Raw genomic sequence first — 15,456 nt, forward strand, 5'->3', positions numbered from 1 at the left:
ACACCGTTCTGTTGATGCATTCCATTTTCAAACTTATTCATTTATGTACCAGTAGTTAGAAGTAGAAAAGTTCTAACAGAAACCACAAAGCTCATCTACAGCCACACCACACTGGATTCACCAAATCTCATCTAAACTTGGAAGCTAAGCAGTGTTGGGCCTGGTTAGTACTTGGATTGGAGACCACCTGGGATTACAAGGTGTTGTAGGTATTTTTATACTGCCAACACCGTTCTGTTGATGCATTCCATTTTCAAACTTATTCATTTATGTACCAGTAGTTAGAAGTAGAAAAGTTCTAACAGAAACCACAAAGCTCATCTACAGCCACACCACACCACACTGTATACACCAAATCTCATCTGATCTTGGAAGCTAAGCAGTGTTGGGCCTGGTTAGTACTTAGATGGGAGACCACCTGGGAATACAAGGTGCTGTAGGTATTTTTATACTGCCAACACCGTTCTGTTGATGCATTCCATTTTCAATCTTATTCATTTATGTACCAGTAGTTAGAAGTAGAAAAGTTCTAACAGAAACCACAAAGCTCATCTACAGCCACACCACACTTGATACACCCAATCTCATCTGATCTTCAAAACTAATCAGTGTTGGGCCTGGATAGTATTTGTATGGGAGACCACCTGGGAATACAAGGTGCTGTAGGTATTTCTATACTGCCAACACCGTTCTGTTGATGCATTCCATTTTCAAACTTATTCATTTATTTACCAGTATTTAGAAGTAGAAAAGTTCTCACAGAAACCAGAAAGCTCATCTACAGCCACACCATACTGGATTCGCCCAATCTCATCTGATCTTGGAAGCTAAGCAGTGTTGGGCCTGGTTAGTACTTGGATGGGAGACCACCTGGGAATTCAAGGTGCTACAGATATTTTTAAACTGCAAACACCGTTCTGTTGCTGCATTCCATTTTCAAACTTATTCATGTATGTACCAGTAGTTAGAACTAGAAAAGTTCTAACAGAAACCACAAAGCTCATCTACAGCCACACCACACTGGGTACGCCAAATCTCATCTTATCTTGGAAGCTAAGCAGTGTTTGTCCTGGTTAGTACTTGGATGGGAGATCACCTGGGAATACAAGGTGCTGTAGGTATTTTTATACTGCCAACACCGTTCTGTTCATGCATTCCATTTTCAAACTTATTCATTTATGTACCAGTAGTTAGAAGTAGAAAAGTTCTTACAGAAACCACAAAGCTCATCTACAGCCACACCACACTTGATACACCCAATCTCATTTGATCTTCAAAACTAAGCAGTGTTGGGACTGGTTAGTACTTGGATGGGAGATCACCTGGGAATACAAGGTGCTGTAGGTATTTTTATACTGCCAACACCGTTCTGTTGATGCTTTCCATTTTCAAACTTATTCATTTATGTACCAGTAGTTAGAAGTAGAAAAGTTCTAACAGAAACCACAAAGCTCATCTACAGCCACACCACACTGGATTCACCAAATCTCATCTAAACTTGGAAGCTAAGCAGTGTTGGGCCTGGTTAGTACTTGGATTGGAGACCACCTGGGATTACAAGGTGTTGTAGGTATTTTTATACTGCCAACACCGTTCTGTTGATGCATTCCATTTTCAAACTTATTCATTTATGTACCAGTAGTTAGAAGTAGAAAAGTTCTAACAGAAACCACAAAACTCATCTACAGCTATACCACACTGGATACGCCCAATCTCATCAGATCTTGGAAGCTAAGCAGTGTTGGGCCTGGTTAGTACTTGGATGGGAGACCTCCTGGGAATACAAGGTGCTGTAGGTATTCTTATACTGCAAACACCGTTCTGTTGATGCATTCCATTTTCAAACTTATTAATTTATGTACCAGTAGTTAGAAGTAGAAAAGTTCTAACAGAAACCACAAAGCTCATCTACAGCCACACTACACTGTATACACCAAATCTCATCTGATCTTGGAAGCTAAGCAGTGTTGGGCCTGGTTAGTACTTGAATGGGAGACCACCTGGGAATACAATGTGCTGTAGGTATTTTTATACTGCCAACACCGTTCTGTTGATGCATTCCATTTTCAATCTTATTCATTTATGTACCAGTAGTTAGAAGTAGAAAAGTTCTAACAGAAACCACAAAGCTCATCTACAGCCACACTACACTGTATACACCCAATCTCATCTGATCTTCAAAACTAAGCAGTGTTGGGCCTGGTTAGTACTTGGATGGGAGACCACCTGGGAATACAAGGTGCTGTAGGTATTTTTATACTGCCAACACCGTTCTGTTGATGCTTTCCATTTTCAAACTTATTCATTTATGTACCAGTAGTTAGAAGTAGAAAAGTTCTAACAGAAACCACAAAGCTCATCTACAGCCACACCACACTGGATTCACCAAATCTCATCTAAACTTGGAAGCTAAGCAGTGTTGGGCCTGGTTAGTACTTGGATTGGAGACCACCTGGGATTACAAGGTGTTGTAGGTATTTTTATACTGCCAACACCGTTCTGTTGATGCATTCCATTTTCAAACTTATTCATTTATGTACCAGTAGTTAGAAGTAGAAAAGTTCTAACAGAAACCACAAAACTCATCTACAGTTATACCACACTGGATACGCCCAATCTCATCAGATCTTGAAAGCTAAGCAGTGTTGGGCCTGGTTAGTACTTGGATGGGAGACCTCCTGGGAATACAAGGTGCTGTAGGTATTTTTATACTGCCAACACCGTTCTGTTGATGCATTCCATTTTCAAACTTATTCATTTATGTACCAGTAGTTAGAAGTAAAAAGTTCTAACAGAAACCACAAAGCTCATCTACAGCCACACCACACTAGATACGACCAATCTCATCTGATCTTGGAAGCTAAGCAGTGTTGGGCCTGGTTAGTACTTGGATGGGAGACCATCTGGGAATACAATGTGCTGTAGATATTTTTATACTGCAAACACCGTTCTGTTGCTGCATTCCATTTTCAAACTTATTCATGTATGTACCAGTAGTTAGAAGTAGAAAAGTTCTAACAGAAACCACAAAGCTCATCTACAGCCACACCACACTGGGTACACCAAATCTCATCTGATCTTGGAAGCTAAGCAGTGTTTGGCTTGGTTAGTACATGGATGGGAGATCACCTGGGAATACAAGGTGCTGCAGGTATTTTTATACTGCCAACACCGTTCTGTTGATGCATTCCATTTTCAAACTTATTCATTTATGTACCAGTAGTTAGAAGTAGAAAAGTTCTAACAGAAACCACAAAGCTCATCTACAGCCACACCACACTTGATACACCCAATCTCATCTGATCTTCAAAACTAAGCAGTGTTGGGACTGGTTAGTACTTGGATGGGAGATCACCTGGGAATACAAGGTGCTGTAGGTATTTTTATACTGTCAACACCGTTCTGTTGATGCATTCCATTTTCAAACTTATTCATTTATGTACCAGTAGTTAGAAGTAGAAAAGTTCTAACAGAAACCACAAAGCTCATCTACAGTCACACCACACTGGATACGCCCAATCTCATCTGATATTGGAAGCTAAGCAGTGTTGGGCCTGGTTAGTACTTGGATGGGAGATCACCTGGGAATACAAGGTGCTGTAGGTATTTTTATACTGTCAACACCGTTCTGTTGATGCATTCCATTTTCAAACTTATTCATTTATGTACCAGTAGTTAGAAGTAGAAAAGTTCTAACAGAAACCACAAAGCTCATCTACAGCCACACCACACTGGCTACGCCCAATCTCATCTTATCTTGGAAGCTAAGCAGTGTTTGTCCTGGTTAGTACTTGGATGGGAGATCACCTGGGAATACAAGGTGCTGTAGGTATTTTTATACTGCCAACACCGTTCTGTTGATGCATTCCATTTTCAAACTTATTAATTTACGTACCAGTAGTTAGAAGTAGAAAAGTTCTAACAGAAACCACAAAGCTCATCTACAGCCACACCACACCACACTGTATACACCAAATCTCATCTGATCTTGAAAGCTAAGCAGTGTTGGGTCTGGTTAGTACTTGGATGGGAGACCACCTGGGAATACAAGGTGCTGTAGGTATTTTTATACTGCCAACACCGTTCTGTTGATGCATTCCATTTTCAATCTTATTCATTTATGTACCAGTAGTTAGAAGTAGAAAAGTTCTAACAGAAACCACAAAGCTCATCTACAGCCACACCACACTTGATACACCCAATCTCATCTGATCTTCAAAACTAATCAGTGTTGGGCCTGGATAGTATTTGTATGGGAGACCACCTGGGAATACAAGGTGCTGTAGGTATTTCTATACTGCCAACACCGTTCTGTTGATGCATTCCATTTTCAAACTTATTCATTTATTTACCAGTATTTAGAAGTAGAAAAGTTCTCACAGAAACCAGAAAGCTCATCTACAGCCACACCATACTGGATTCGCCCAATCTCATCTTATCTTGGAAGCTAAGCAGTGTTGGGCCTGGTTAGTACTTGGATGGGAGACCTCCTGGGAATACAAGGTGCTGTAGGTATTCTTATACTGCAAACACCGTTCTGTTGATGCATTCCATTTTCAAACTTATTAATTTATGTACCAGTAGTTAGAAGTAGAAAAGTTCTAACAGAAACCACAAAGCTCATCTACAGCCACACTACACTGTATACACCAAATCTCATCTGATCTTGGAAGCTAAGCAGTGTTGGGCCTGGTTAGTACTTGGATGGGAGACCACCTGGGAATACAATGTGCTGTAGGTATTTTTATACTGCCAACACCGTTCTGTTGATGCATTCCATTTTCAATCTTATTCATTTATGTACCAGTAGTTAGAAGTAGAAAAGTTCTAACAGAAACCACAAAGCTCATCTATAGCCACACCACACTTGATACACCCAATCTCATCTGATCTTCAAAACTAAGCAGTGTTGGGCCTGGTTAGTACTTGGATGGGAGACCACCTGGGAATACATGGTGCTGTAGGTATTTTTATACTGCCAACACCGTTCTGTTGATGCATTCCATTTTCAAACTTATTCATTTATGTACCAGTAGTTAGAAGTAAAAAGTTCTAACAGAAACCACAAAGCTCATCTACAGCCACACCACACTAGATACGACCAATCTCATCTGATCTTGGAAGCTAATCAGTGTTGGGCCTGGATAGTACTTGTATGGGAGACCACCTGGGAATACAAGGTGCTGTAGGTATTTTTATACTGCCAACACCGTTCTGTTGATGCATTCCATTTTCAAACTTATTCATTTATTTACCAGTAGTTAGAAGTAGAAAAGTTCTAACAGAAACCAGAAAGCTCATCTACAGCCACACCACACTGGATTCGCCCAATCTCATCTGATCTTGGAAGCTAAGCAGTGTTGGGCCTGGTTAGTACTTGGATGGGAGACCACCTGGGAATACAATGTGCTGTAGATATATTTATACTGCAAACACCGTTCTGTTGCTGCATTCCATTTTCAAACTTATTCATGTATGTACCAGTAGTTAGAAGTAGAAAAGTTCTAACAGAAACCACAAAGCTCATCTACAGCCACTCCACAGTGGGTACACCAAATCTCATCTGATCTTGGAAGCTAAGCAGTGTTTGGCTTGGTTAGTACATGGATGGGAGATCACCTGGGAATACAAGGTGCTGCAGGTATTTTTATACTGCCAACACCGTTCTGTTGATGCATTCCATTTTCAAACTTATTCATTTATGTACCAGTAGTTAGAAGTAGAAAAGTTCTAACAGAAACCACAAAGCTCATCTACAGCCACACCACACTTGATACACCCAATCTCATCTGATCTTCAAAACTAAGCAGTGTTGGGACTGGTTAGTACTTGGATGGGAGATCACCTGGGAATAGAAGGTGCTGTAGGTATTTTTATACTGTCAACACCGTTCTGTTGATGCATTCCATTTTCAAACTTATTCATTTATGTACCAGTAGTTAGAAGTAGAAAAGTTCTAACAGAAACCACAAAGCTCATCTACAGCCACACCACACTGGATTCGCCCAATCTCATCTGATCTTGGAAGCTAAGCAGTGTTGGGCCTGGTTAGTACTTGGATGGGAGACCACCTGGGAATACAATGTGCTGTAGATATTTTTATACTGCAAACACCGTTCTGTTGCTGCATTCCATTTTCAAACTTATTCATGTATGTACCAGTAGTTAGAAGTAGAAAAGTTCTAACAGAAACCACAAAGCTCATCTACAGCCACACCACACTGGGTACACCAAATCTCATCTGATCTTGGAAGCTAAGCAGTGTTTGGCTTGGTTAGTACATGGATGGGAGATCACCTGGGAATACAAGGTGCTGCAGGTATTTTTATACTGCCAACACCGTTCTGTTGATGCATTCCATTTTCAAACTTATTCATTTATGTACCAGTAGTTAGAAGTAGAAAAGTTCTAACAGAAACCACAAAGCTCATCTACAGCCACACCACACTTGATACACCCAATCTCATCTGATCTTCAAAACTAAGCAGTGTTGGGACTGGTTAGTACTTGGATGGGAGATCACCTGGGAATACAAGGTGCTGTAGGTATTTTTATACTGTCAACACCGTTCTGTTGATGCATTCCATTTTCAAACTTATTCATTTATGTACCAGTAGTTAGAAGTAGAAAAGTTCTAACAGAAACCACAAAGCTCATCTACAGTCACACCACACTGGATATGCCCAATCTCATCTGATCTTGGAAGCTAAGCAGTGTTGGGCCTGGTTAGTACTTGGATGGGAGACCACCTGGGAATACAATGTGCTGTAGGTATTTTTATACTGCCAACACCGTTCTATTGATGCATTCCATTTTCAATCTTATTCATTTATGTACCAGTAGTTAGAACTAGAAAAGTTCTAACAGAAACCACAAAGCTCATCTACAGCCACACCACACTGGCTACGCCCAATCTCATCTTATCTTGGAAGCTAAGCAGTGTTTGTCCTGGTTAGTACTTGGATGGGAGATCACCTGGGAATACAAGGTGCTGTAGGTATTTTTATACTGCCAACACCGTTCTGTTGATGCATTCCATTTTCAAACTTATTAATTTATGTACCAGTAGTTAGAAGTAGAAAAGTTCTAACAGAAACCACAAAGCTCATCTACAGCCACACTACACTGTATACACCAAATCTCATCTGATCTTGGAAGCTAAGCAGTGTTGGGCCTGGTTAGTACTTGGATGGGAGACCACCTGGGAATACAATGTGCTGTAGGTATTTTTATACTGCCAACACCGTTCTGTTGATGCATTCCATTTTCAATCTTATTCATTTATGTACCAGTAGTTAGAAGTAGAAAAGTTCTAACAGAAACCACAAAGCTCATCTATAGCCACACCACACTTGATACACCCAATCTCATCTGATCTTCAAAACTAAGCAGTGTTGGGCCTGGTTAGTACTTGGATGGGAGACCACCTGGGAATACAAGGTGCTGTAAGTATTTTTATACTGCCAACACCGTTCTGTTGATGCATTCCATTTTCAAACTTATTCATTTATGTACCAGTAGTTAGAAGTAAAAAGTTCTAACAGAAACCACAAAGCTCATCTACAGCCACACCACACTAGATACGACCAATCTCATCTGATCTTGGAAGCTAATCAGTGTTGGGCCTGGATAGTACTTGTATGGGAGACCACCTGGGAATACAAGGTGCTGTAGGTATTTTTATACTGCCAACACCGTTCTGTTGATGCATTCCATTTTCAAACTTATTCATTTATTTACCAGTAGTTAGAAGTAGAAAAGTTCTAACAGAAACCAGAAAACTCATCTACAGCCACACCACACTGGATTCGCCCAATCTCATCTGATCTTGGAAGCTAAGCAGTGTTGGGCCTGGTTAGTATTTGGATGGGAGACCACCTGGGAATACAATGTGCTGTAGATATTTTTATACTGCAAACACCGTTCTGTTGCTGCATTCCATTTTCAAACTTATTCATTTATGTACCAGTAGTTAGAAGTAGAAAAGTTCTAACAGAAACCACAAAGCTCATCTACAGTCACACCACACTGGATACGCCCAATCTCATCTGATCTTGGAAGCTAAGCAGTGTTGGGCCTGGTTAGTACTTGTATGGGAGACCACCTGGGAATATAATGTGCTGTAGGTATTTTTATACTGCCAACACCGTTCTGTTGATGCATTCCATTTTCAATCTTATTCATGTATGTACCAGTAGTTAGAAGTAGAAAAGTTCTAACAGAAACCACAAAGCTCATCTACAGCCACACCACACTGGGTACACCAAATCTCATCTGATCTTGGAAGCTAAGCAGTGTTTGGCTTGGTTAGTACATGGATGGGAGATCACCTGGGAATACAAGGTGCTGCAGGTATTTTTATACTGCCAACACCGTTCTGTTGATGCATTCCATTTTCAAACTTATTCATTTATGTACCAGTAGTTAGAAGTAGAAAAGTTCTAACAGAAACCACAAAGCTCATCTACAGCCACACCACACTTGATACACCCAATCTCATCTGATCTTCAAAACTAAGCAGTGTTGGGACTGGTTAGTACTTGGATGGGAGATCACCTGGGAATACAAGGTGCTGTAGGTATTTTTATACTGTCAACACCGTTCTGTTGATGCATTCCATTTTCAAACTTATTCATTTATGTACCAGTAGTTAGAAGTAGAAAAGTTCTAACAGAAACCACAAAGCTCATCTACAGTCACACCACACTGGATATGCCCAATCTCATCTGATCTTGGAAGCTAAGCAGTGTTGGGCCTGGTTAGTACTTGGATGGGAGACCACCTGGGAATACAAGGTGCTGTAGGTATTTTTATACTGCCAACACCGTTCTGTTGATGCATTCCATTTTCAAACTTATTAATTTATGTACCAGTAGTTAGAAGTAGAAAAGTTCTAACAGAAACCCCAAAGCTCATCTACAGCCACACTACACTGTATACACCAAATCTCATCTGATCTTGGAAGCTAAGCAGTGTTGGGCCTGGTTAGTACTTGGATGGGAGACCACCTGGGAATACAATGTGCTGTAGGTATTTTTATACTGCCAACACCGTTCTGTTGATGCATTCCATTTTCAATCTTATTCATTTATGTACCAGTAGTTAAAAGTAGAAAAGTTCTAACAGAAACCACAAAGCTCATCTATAGCCACACCACACTTGATACACCCAATCTCATCTGATCTTCAAAACTAAGCAGTGTTGGGCCTGGTTAGTACTTGGATGGGAGACCACCTGGGAATACAAGGTGCTGTAAGTATTTTTATACTGCCAACATCGTTCTGTTGATGCATTCCATTTTCAAACTTATTCATTTATGTACCAGTAGTTAGAAGTAGAAAAGTTCTAACAGAAACCCCAAAGCTCATCTACAGCCACACTACACTGTATACACCAAATCTCATCTGATCTTGGAAGCTAAGCAGTGTTGGGCCTGGTTAGTACTTGGATGGGAGACCACCTGGGAATACAATGTGCTGTAGGTATTTTTATACTGCCAACACCGTTCTGTTGATGCATTCCATTTTCAATCTTATTCATTTATGTACCAGTAGTTAGAAGTAGAAAAGTTCTAACAGAAACCACAAAGCTCATCTATAGCCACACCACACTTGATACACCCAATCTCATCTGATCTTCAAAACTAAGCAGTGTTGGGCCTGGTTAGTACTTGGATGGGAGACCACCTGGGAATACAAGGTGCTGTAAGTATTTTTATACTGCCAACATCGTTCTGTTGATGCATTCCATTTTCAAACTTATTCATTTATGTACCAGTAGTTAGAAGTAAAAAGTTCTAACAGAAACCACAAAGCTCATCTACAGCCACACCACACTAGATACGACCAATCTCATCTGATCTTGGAAGCTAATCAGTGTTGGGCCTGGATAGTACTTGTATGGGAGACCACCTGGGAATACAAGGTGCTGTAGGTATTTTTATACTGCAAACACCGTTCTGTTGCTGCATTCCATTTTCAAACTTATTCATGTATGTACCAGTAGTTAGAAGTAGAAAAGTTCTAACAGAAACCACAAAGCTCATCTACAGCCACACCACACTGGGTACACCAAATCTCATCTGATCTTGGAAGCTAAGCAGTGTTTGGCTTGGTTAGTACTTGGATGGGAGATCACCTGGGAATACAAGGTGCTGCAGGTATTTTTATACTGCCAACACCGTTCTGTTGATGCATTCCATTTTCAAACTTATTCATTTATGTACCAGTAGTTAGAAGTAGAAAAGTTCTAACAGAAACCACAAAGCTCATCTACAGCCACACCACACTTGATACACCCAATCTCATCTGATCTTCAAAACTAAGCAGTGTTGGGACTGGTTAGTACTTGGATGGGAGATCACCTGGGAATACAAGGTGCTGTAGGTATTTTTATACTGTCAACACCGTTCTGTTGATGCATTCCATTTTCAAACTTATTCATTTATGTACCAGTAGTTAGAAGTAGAAAAGTTCTAACAGAAACCACAAAGCTCATCTACAGCCACACCACACTGGATTCACCTAATCTCATCTGATCTTGAAAGCTAAGCAGTGTTGGGCCTAGTAAGTACTTGGATGGGAGACCACCTGGGAATACAAGGTGCTGTAGGTATTTTTATACTGCAAACACCGTTCTGTTGATGCATTCCATTTTCAAACGTATTCATTTATGTACCAGTAGTTAGAAGTAGAAAAGTTCTAACAGAAACCACAAAGCTCATCTACAGCCACACCACACTGGATATGCCCAATCTCATCTGATCTTGGAAGCTAAGCAGTGTTGAGCCTGGTTAGTACTTGGATGGGAGACCACCTGGGAATACAAGGTGCTGTAGGTATTTTTATACTGCCAACACCGTTCTGTTGATGCATTCCATTTTCAAACTTATTCAATTATGTACCAGTAGTTAGAAGTAGAAAAGTTCTAACAGAAACCACAAAGCTCATCTACAGCCACACCACACTGGATATGACCAATCTCATCTGATCTTGGAAGCTAAGCAGTGTTGGGCCTGGTTAGTACTTGGATTGGAGACCACCTGGGATTACAAGGTGCTGTAGGTATTTTTATACTGCCAACACCGTTCTGTTGATGCATTCCATTTTCAAACTTATTCATTTATGTACCAGTAGTTAGAAGTAGAAAAGTTCTAACAGAAACTAGAAAGCTCATCTACAGCCACACCACACTGGATTCACCTAATCTCATCTGATCTTGAAAGCTAAGCAGTGTTGGGCCTAGTAAGTACTTGGATGGGAGACCACCTGGGAATACAAGGTGCTGTAGGTATTTTTATACTGCAAACACCGTTCTGTTGATGCATTCCATTTTCAAACGTATTCATTTATGTACCAGTAGTTAGAAGTAGAAAAGTTCTAACAGAAACCACAAAGCTCATCTACAGCCACACCACACTGGATATGCCCAATCTCATCTGATCTTGGAAGCTAAGCAGTGTTGAGCCTGGTTAGTACTTGGATGGGAGACCACCTGGGAATACAAGGTGCTGTAGGTATTTTTATACTGCCAACACCGTTCTGTTGATGCATTCCATTTTCAAACTTATTCAATTATGTACCAGTAGTTAGAAGTAGAAAAGTTCTAACAGAAACCACAAAGCTCATCTACAGCCACACCACACTGGATATGACCAATCTCATCTGATCTTGGAAGCTAAGCAGTGTTGGGCCTGGTTAGTACTTGGATTGGAGACCACCTGGGATTACAAGGTGCTGTAGGTATTTTTATACTGCCAACACCGTTCTGTTGATGCATTCCATTTTCAAACTTATTCATTTATGTACCAGTAGTTAGAAGTAGAAAAGTTCTAACAGAAACTAGAAAGCTCATCTACAGCCACACCACACTGGATTCACCTAATCTCATCTGATCTTGAAAGCTAAGCAGTGTTGGGCCTGGTTAGTACTTGGGTGGTAGACCACATGGGAATACGAGGTGCAGCAAGTATTTTATTACTGCCAACACCGTTCTGTTGATGCATTCCATTTTCAAACTTATTCATTTATGTACCAGTAGTTAGAAGTAGAAAAGTTCTAACAGAATCCACAAAGCTCATCTACAGCCACACCACACTGGATATGCCCAATCTCATCTGATCTTGGAAGCTAAGCAGTGTTGGGCCTGGTTAGTACTTGGATGGGAGACCACCTGGGAATACAAGGTGCTGTAACTATTTTTATACTGCCAACATCGTTCTGTTGATGAATTCCATTTTCAAACTTTTTCATTTATTTACCAGTAGTTAGAAGTAGAAAAGTTCTGACAGAAACCACAAAGCTCTTCTACAGCCACACCACACTGGATGCGCCAAATCTCATCTGATCTTGGAAGCTAAGCAGTATTGGGCCTGATTAGTACTTGGATGGGAGACCACCTGCGAATACAAGGTGCTGTAGGTATTTTTATACTGCCAACACCGTTCCAGTTTTACTGGTAAATAAATGAAAAAGTTTGAAAATGGAATGCATCAACATGATCAGACAGGATGGCAGATTAAAAAAATTGTCCCCAAACAGCACATGATGCAAAGAAATAAAGAGGCGCAATGAGGTAGCTGTGTGACTAAGCTAAGCGACCCAAGTGGCCGACACAAACACCTGGCCCATCTAGGGGTGGCACTGCAGTGTCAGACAGGATGGCACTTCAAAAAATAGTCCCCAAACAGCACATGATGCAAAGAAAAATGAAAGAAAAAAGAGGTGCAAGATGGAATTGTCCTTGGGCCCTCCCACCCACCCTTATGTTGTATAAACAGGACATGCACACTTTAACAAACCCATCATTTCAGCGACAGGGTCTGCCACACGACTGTGACTGAAATGACTGGTTGGTTTGGGCCCCCACCAAAAAAGAAGCAATCAATCTCTCCTTGCACAAACTGGCTCTACAGAAGCAAGATGTCCACCACCTCCTCATCGTCTGATTCCTCACCCCTTTCACTGTGTACATCCCCCTCCTCACAGATTTTTAATTCGTCCCCACTGGAATCCACCATCTCAGGTCCCTGTGTACTTTCTGTAGGCAATTGCTGGTGAATGTCTCCACAGAGGAATTGATTATAATTCATTTTGATGAACATCATCTTCTCCACATTTTCTGGAAGTAAGCTTGTACGCCGATTGCTGACAAGGTGAGCGGCTGCACTAAACACTCTTTCGGAGTACACACTGGAGGGGGGGCAACTTAGGTAAAATAAAGCCAGTTTGTGCAAGGGCCTCAAAATTGCCTCTTTTTCCTGCCAGTATACGTACGGACTGTCTGACGTGCCTACTTGGATGCGGTCACTCATATAATCCTCCACCGTTCTTTCAATGGTGACAGAATCATATGCAGTGACAGTAGACGACATGTCAGTAATCGTGGCAGGTCCTTCAGTCCGGACCAGATGTCAGCACTCGCTCCAGACTGCCCTTCATCACCACCAGCGGGTGGGCTCGGAATTCTTAGCCTTTTCCTCGCACCCCCAGTTGCGGGAGAATGTGAAGGAGGAGCTGTTAACGGGTCACGTTCCACTTGACTTGACAATTTTCTCACCAGCAGGTCTTTGAACCTCTGCAGACTTGTGTCTGCCAGAAAGAGGGATACAACGTAGGTTTTAAATCTAGGATCGAGTTCGGTGGCCAAAATGTAGTGCTCTGATTTCAACAGATTGACCACCCGTGAATCCTGGTTAAGCGAATTAAGGGCTCCATCCACAAGTCCTACATGCCTAGCGGAATAGCTCTGTTTTAGCTCCTCCTTTAATGTCTCCAGCTTCTTCTGCAAAAGCCTGATGAGGGGAATGACCTGACTCAGGCTGGCAGTGTCTGAACTGACTTCACGTGTGGCAAGTTCAAAGGGTTGCAGAACCTTGCACAACGTTGAACTCATTCTCCACTTCGCTTGAGTCAGGTGCATTCCCCCTCCTTTGCCTATATCGCAGGCAGATGTATAGGCTTGAATGGCCTTTTGCTGCTCCTCCATCCTCTGAAGCATATAGAGGGTTGAATTCCAGCTCGTTACCACCTCTTGCTTCAGATGATGGCAGGGCAGGTTCAGGACTGTTTGCTGGTGCTCCAGTCTTCGGCACGCGGTGGCTGAATGCCGAAAGTGGACCGCAATTCTTCGGGTCACCAACAGCATCTCTTGCATGCCCCTCTCGTTTTTTAAATAATTCTGCACCACCAAATTCAATGTATGTGCAAAACATGGGACGTGCTGGAATTTGCCCAGATGCAATGCACGCACAATATTGGTGGCGTTGTCCGATGTCACAAATCCCCAGGAGAGTCCAATTGGGGTAAGCCATTCTGCGATGATGTTCCTCAGTTTCCGTAAGAGGTTGTCAGCTGTGTGCCTCTTCTGGAAAGTGGTGATACAAAGCGTAGCCTGCCTAGGAACGAGTTGGCGTTTGTGAGATGCTGCTACTGGTGCCGCCGCTGCTGTTCTTGCTGCGGGAGCCAATACATCTACCCAGTGGGCTGTCACAGTCATATAGTCCTGAGTCTGCCCTGCTCCACTTGTCCACATGTCCGTGGTTAAGTGGACATTGGGTACAACTGCATTTTTTAGGACACTGGTGACTCTTTTTCTGACGTCCGTGTACATTTTCGGTATCGCCTGCCTAGAGAAATGGAACCTAGATGGTATTTGGTACCGGGACACAGTACCTCAATCAAGTCTCTAGTTGCCTGTGAATTAACGGTGAATACCGGACACACGTTTCTCACTACCCAGGCTGCCAAGGCCTGAGTTATCTGCTTTGCAGCAGGATGACTGCTGTGATATTTCATCTTGCTCGCAAAGGACTGTTGGACAGTCAATTGCTTACTGAAAGAAGTAAAAGTGGTCTTACGACTTCCCCTCTGGGATGCCGATCGACTCCCAGCAGCAACAACAGCAGCGCCAGCAGCAGTAGGCATTACACTCAAGGATGCATCGGAGGAATCCCAGGCAGGAGAGGACTCGTCAGACTTGACAGTGACATGGCCAGCAGGACTATTGGCTTTCCTGTGTAAGGAGGAAATTGACACTGAGGGAGTTGGTGGTGTGGTTTGCAGGAGCTTGGTTACAAGAGGAAGGGATTTAGTGGTCAGTGGACTGCTTCCGCTGTCATCCAAAGTTTTTGAACTTGTCACTGACTTCTGATGAATGCGGTCCAGGTGACGTATAAGGGAGGATGTTCCTAGGTGGTTAACGTCCTTACCCCTACTTATTACAGCTTGACAAAGGCAACACACGGCTTGACACCAGTTGTCCGCATTTCTGTTGAAATAATTCCACACCGAAGAGGTGATTTTTTTTGTATTTTGACCAGGCATGTCAATGACCATATTGGTCCCACGGACAACAGGTGTCTCCCCGGGTGCCTGACTTAAACAAACCACCTCACCATCAGAAACCTTCTTGTCAATTTCCTCCCCAGCGCCAGCAACACCCATATCTTCATCCTGG

General features: G+C 42.1%; 10 non-coding genes and 45 pseudogenes across 10 annotated transcripts; all 55 read left to right on the top strand.

Moving 5' to 3' along the window:
- Window positions 1-93: 93 nt before the first annotated feature.
- Window positions 94-212, top strand: LOC134896744 (5S ribosomal RNA; annotated as a pseudogene).
- Window positions 213-319: 107 nt separating this feature from the next.
- LOC134893593 (5S ribosomal RNA) lies at window positions 320-443 on the top strand (annotated as a pseudogene).
- Window positions 444-550: 107 nt separating this feature from the next.
- On the top strand, window positions 551-669 carry LOC134896917 (5S ribosomal RNA; annotated as a pseudogene).
- A 107-nt stretch (window positions 670-776) lies between these two features.
- LOC134890709 (5S ribosomal RNA) lies at window positions 777-895 on the top strand (annotated as a pseudogene).
- Window positions 896-1,002: 107 nt separating this feature from the next.
- On the top strand, window positions 1,003-1,121 carry LOC134897767 (5S ribosomal RNA; annotated as a pseudogene).
- Window positions 1,122-1,228: 107 nt separating this feature from the next.
- Window positions 1,229-1,347, top strand: LOC134897022 (5S ribosomal RNA; annotated as a pseudogene).
- Window positions 1,348-1,454: 107 nt separating this feature from the next.
- LOC134896747 (5S ribosomal RNA) lies at window positions 1,455-1,573 on the top strand (annotated as a pseudogene).
- Window positions 1,574-1,680: 107 nt separating this feature from the next.
- Window positions 1,681-1,799, top strand: LOC135059384 (5S ribosomal RNA). The gene has a single exon (XR_010245789.1). It is a non-coding gene; the product is annotated as a 5S ribosomal RNA (ribosomal RNA).
- Window positions 1,800-1,906: 107 nt separating this feature from the next.
- Window positions 1,907-2,025, top strand: LOC134892582 (5S ribosomal RNA; annotated as a pseudogene).
- A 107-nt stretch (window positions 2,026-2,132) lies between these two features.
- On the top strand, window positions 2,133-2,251 carry LOC134893788 (5S ribosomal RNA; annotated as a pseudogene).
- Window positions 2,252-2,358: 107 nt separating this feature from the next.
- LOC134896745 (5S ribosomal RNA) lies at window positions 2,359-2,477 on the top strand (annotated as a pseudogene).
- A 107-nt stretch (window positions 2,478-2,584) lies between these two features.
- Window positions 2,585-2,703, top strand: LOC135063305 (5S ribosomal RNA). The gene has a single exon (XR_010249640.1). It is a non-coding gene; the product is annotated as a 5S ribosomal RNA (ribosomal RNA).
- A 106-nt stretch (window positions 2,704-2,809) lies between these two features.
- LOC134892580 (5S ribosomal RNA) lies at window positions 2,810-2,928 on the top strand (annotated as a pseudogene).
- Window positions 2,929-3,035: 107 nt separating this feature from the next.
- LOC134896949 (5S ribosomal RNA) lies at window positions 3,036-3,154 on the top strand (annotated as a pseudogene).
- Window positions 3,155-3,261: 107 nt separating this feature from the next.
- LOC134896724 (5S ribosomal RNA) lies at window positions 3,262-3,380 on the top strand (annotated as a pseudogene).
- A 107-nt stretch (window positions 3,381-3,487) lies between these two features.
- LOC134887685 (5S ribosomal RNA) lies at window positions 3,488-3,606 on the top strand (annotated as a pseudogene).
- Window positions 3,607-3,713: 107 nt separating this feature from the next.
- Window positions 3,714-3,832, top strand: LOC134896521 (5S ribosomal RNA; annotated as a pseudogene).
- Window positions 3,833-3,939: 107 nt separating this feature from the next.
- On the top strand, window positions 3,940-4,063 carry LOC134895963 (5S ribosomal RNA; annotated as a pseudogene).
- Window positions 4,064-4,170: 107 nt separating this feature from the next.
- LOC134896914 (5S ribosomal RNA) lies at window positions 4,171-4,289 on the top strand (annotated as a pseudogene).
- Window positions 4,290-4,396: 107 nt separating this feature from the next.
- On the top strand, window positions 4,397-4,515 carry LOC134890923 (5S ribosomal RNA; annotated as a pseudogene).
- Window positions 4,516-4,622: 107 nt separating this feature from the next.
- On the top strand, window positions 4,623-4,741 carry LOC134890910 (5S ribosomal RNA; annotated as a pseudogene).
- A 107-nt stretch (window positions 4,742-4,848) lies between these two features.
- On the top strand, window positions 4,849-4,967 carry LOC134893895 (5S ribosomal RNA; annotated as a pseudogene).
- A 106-nt stretch (window positions 4,968-5,073) lies between these two features.
- Window positions 5,074-5,192, top strand: LOC134893543 (5S ribosomal RNA; annotated as a pseudogene).
- Window positions 5,193-5,299: 107 nt separating this feature from the next.
- LOC135069921 (5S ribosomal RNA) lies at window positions 5,300-5,418 on the top strand. Its single transcript, XR_010256100.1, has one exon. It is a non-coding gene; the product is annotated as a 5S ribosomal RNA (ribosomal RNA).
- Window positions 5,419-5,525: 107 nt separating this feature from the next.
- Window positions 5,526-5,644, top strand: LOC134898331 (5S ribosomal RNA; annotated as a pseudogene).
- Window positions 5,645-5,751: 107 nt separating this feature from the next.
- Window positions 5,752-5,870, top strand: LOC134897675 (5S ribosomal RNA; annotated as a pseudogene).
- Window positions 5,871-5,977: 107 nt separating this feature from the next.
- On the top strand, window positions 5,978-6,096 carry LOC135069922 (5S ribosomal RNA). The gene has a single exon (XR_010256101.1). It is a non-coding gene; the product is annotated as a 5S ribosomal RNA (ribosomal RNA).
- A 107-nt stretch (window positions 6,097-6,203) lies between these two features.
- Window positions 6,204-6,322, top strand: LOC134896948 (5S ribosomal RNA; annotated as a pseudogene).
- Window positions 6,323-6,429: 107 nt separating this feature from the next.
- On the top strand, window positions 6,430-6,548 carry LOC134896725 (5S ribosomal RNA; annotated as a pseudogene).
- A 107-nt stretch (window positions 6,549-6,655) lies between these two features.
- Window positions 6,656-6,774, top strand: LOC134887173 (5S ribosomal RNA; annotated as a pseudogene).
- Window positions 6,775-6,881: 107 nt separating this feature from the next.
- On the top strand, window positions 6,882-7,000 carry LOC134896523 (5S ribosomal RNA; annotated as a pseudogene).
- A 107-nt stretch (window positions 7,001-7,107) lies between these two features.
- Window positions 7,108-7,226, top strand: LOC134890903 (5S ribosomal RNA; annotated as a pseudogene).
- Window positions 7,227-7,333: 107 nt separating this feature from the next.
- On the top strand, window positions 7,334-7,452 carry LOC134895494 (5S ribosomal RNA; annotated as a pseudogene).
- A 106-nt stretch (window positions 7,453-7,558) lies between these two features.
- Window positions 7,559-7,677, top strand: LOC134893544 (5S ribosomal RNA; annotated as a pseudogene).
- Window positions 7,678-7,784: 107 nt separating this feature from the next.
- On the top strand, window positions 7,785-7,903 carry LOC134888287 (5S ribosomal RNA; annotated as a pseudogene).
- Window positions 7,904-8,010: 107 nt separating this feature from the next.
- Window positions 8,011-8,129, top strand: LOC134890329 (5S ribosomal RNA; annotated as a pseudogene).
- Window positions 8,130-8,236: 107 nt separating this feature from the next.
- Window positions 8,237-8,355, top strand: LOC134896950 (5S ribosomal RNA; annotated as a pseudogene).
- A 107-nt stretch (window positions 8,356-8,462) lies between these two features.
- LOC134896714 (5S ribosomal RNA) lies at window positions 8,463-8,581 on the top strand (annotated as a pseudogene).
- Window positions 8,582-8,688: 107 nt separating this feature from the next.
- On the top strand, window positions 8,689-8,807 carry LOC135064277 (5S ribosomal RNA). The gene has a single exon (XR_010250587.1). It is a non-coding gene; the product is annotated as a 5S ribosomal RNA (ribosomal RNA).
- A 107-nt stretch (window positions 8,808-8,914) lies between these two features.
- LOC134890911 (5S ribosomal RNA) lies at window positions 8,915-9,033 on the top strand (annotated as a pseudogene).
- A 107-nt stretch (window positions 9,034-9,140) lies between these two features.
- On the top strand, window positions 9,141-9,259 carry LOC134895495 (5S ribosomal RNA; annotated as a pseudogene).
- Window positions 9,260-9,366: 107 nt separating this feature from the next.
- Window positions 9,367-9,485, top strand: LOC134890912 (5S ribosomal RNA; annotated as a pseudogene).
- Window positions 9,486-9,592: 107 nt separating this feature from the next.
- On the top strand, window positions 9,593-9,711 carry LOC134895496 (5S ribosomal RNA; annotated as a pseudogene).
- Window positions 9,712-9,817: 106 nt separating this feature from the next.
- Window positions 9,818-9,936, top strand: LOC134893553 (5S ribosomal RNA; annotated as a pseudogene).
- Window positions 9,937-10,043: 107 nt separating this feature from the next.
- Window positions 10,044-10,162, top strand: LOC134895740 (5S ribosomal RNA; annotated as a pseudogene).
- Window positions 10,163-10,269: 107 nt separating this feature from the next.
- On the top strand, window positions 10,270-10,388 carry LOC134896726 (5S ribosomal RNA; annotated as a pseudogene).
- A 107-nt stretch (window positions 10,389-10,495) lies between these two features.
- Window positions 10,496-10,614, top strand: LOC134885708 (5S ribosomal RNA). Its single transcript, XR_010169817.1, has one exon. It is a non-coding gene; the product is annotated as a 5S ribosomal RNA (ribosomal RNA).
- Window positions 10,615-10,721: 107 nt separating this feature from the next.
- On the top strand, window positions 10,722-10,840 carry LOC134885300 (5S ribosomal RNA). Its single transcript, XR_010169418.1, has one exon. It is a non-coding gene; the product is annotated as a 5S ribosomal RNA (ribosomal RNA).
- Window positions 10,841-10,947: 107 nt separating this feature from the next.
- On the top strand, window positions 10,948-11,066 carry LOC134895405 (5S ribosomal RNA; annotated as a pseudogene).
- A 107-nt stretch (window positions 11,067-11,173) lies between these two features.
- LOC134885709 (5S ribosomal RNA) lies at window positions 11,174-11,292 on the top strand. Its single transcript, XR_010169818.1, has one exon. It is a non-coding gene; the product is annotated as a 5S ribosomal RNA (ribosomal RNA).
- A 107-nt stretch (window positions 11,293-11,399) lies between these two features.
- Window positions 11,400-11,518, top strand: LOC134885301 (5S ribosomal RNA). The gene has a single exon (XR_010169419.1). It is a non-coding gene; the product is annotated as a 5S ribosomal RNA (ribosomal RNA).
- A 107-nt stretch (window positions 11,519-11,625) lies between these two features.
- LOC134895406 (5S ribosomal RNA) lies at window positions 11,626-11,744 on the top strand (annotated as a pseudogene).
- A 107-nt stretch (window positions 11,745-11,851) lies between these two features.
- Window positions 11,852-11,970, top strand: LOC134896271 (5S ribosomal RNA; annotated as a pseudogene).
- A 107-nt stretch (window positions 11,971-12,077) lies between these two features.
- LOC134885319 (5S ribosomal RNA) lies at window positions 12,078-12,196 on the top strand. Its single transcript, XR_010169437.1, has one exon. It is a non-coding gene; the product is annotated as a 5S ribosomal RNA (ribosomal RNA).
- A 107-nt stretch (window positions 12,197-12,303) lies between these two features.
- On the top strand, window positions 12,304-12,422 carry LOC134892763 (5S ribosomal RNA; annotated as a pseudogene).
- The last annotated feature ends 3,034 nt before the right edge of the window (window positions 12,423-15,456 follow it).

The sequence above is a fragment of the Pseudophryne corroboree genome, chromosome 3, assembly GCF_028390025.1.
Source record: "Pseudophryne corroboree isolate aPseCor3 chromosome 3, aPseCor3.hap2, whole genome shotgun sequence".
In the NCBI taxonomy this organism is placed as follows: domain Eukaryota; kingdom Metazoa; phylum Chordata; class Amphibia; order Anura; family Myobatrachidae; genus Pseudophryne; species Pseudophryne corroboree.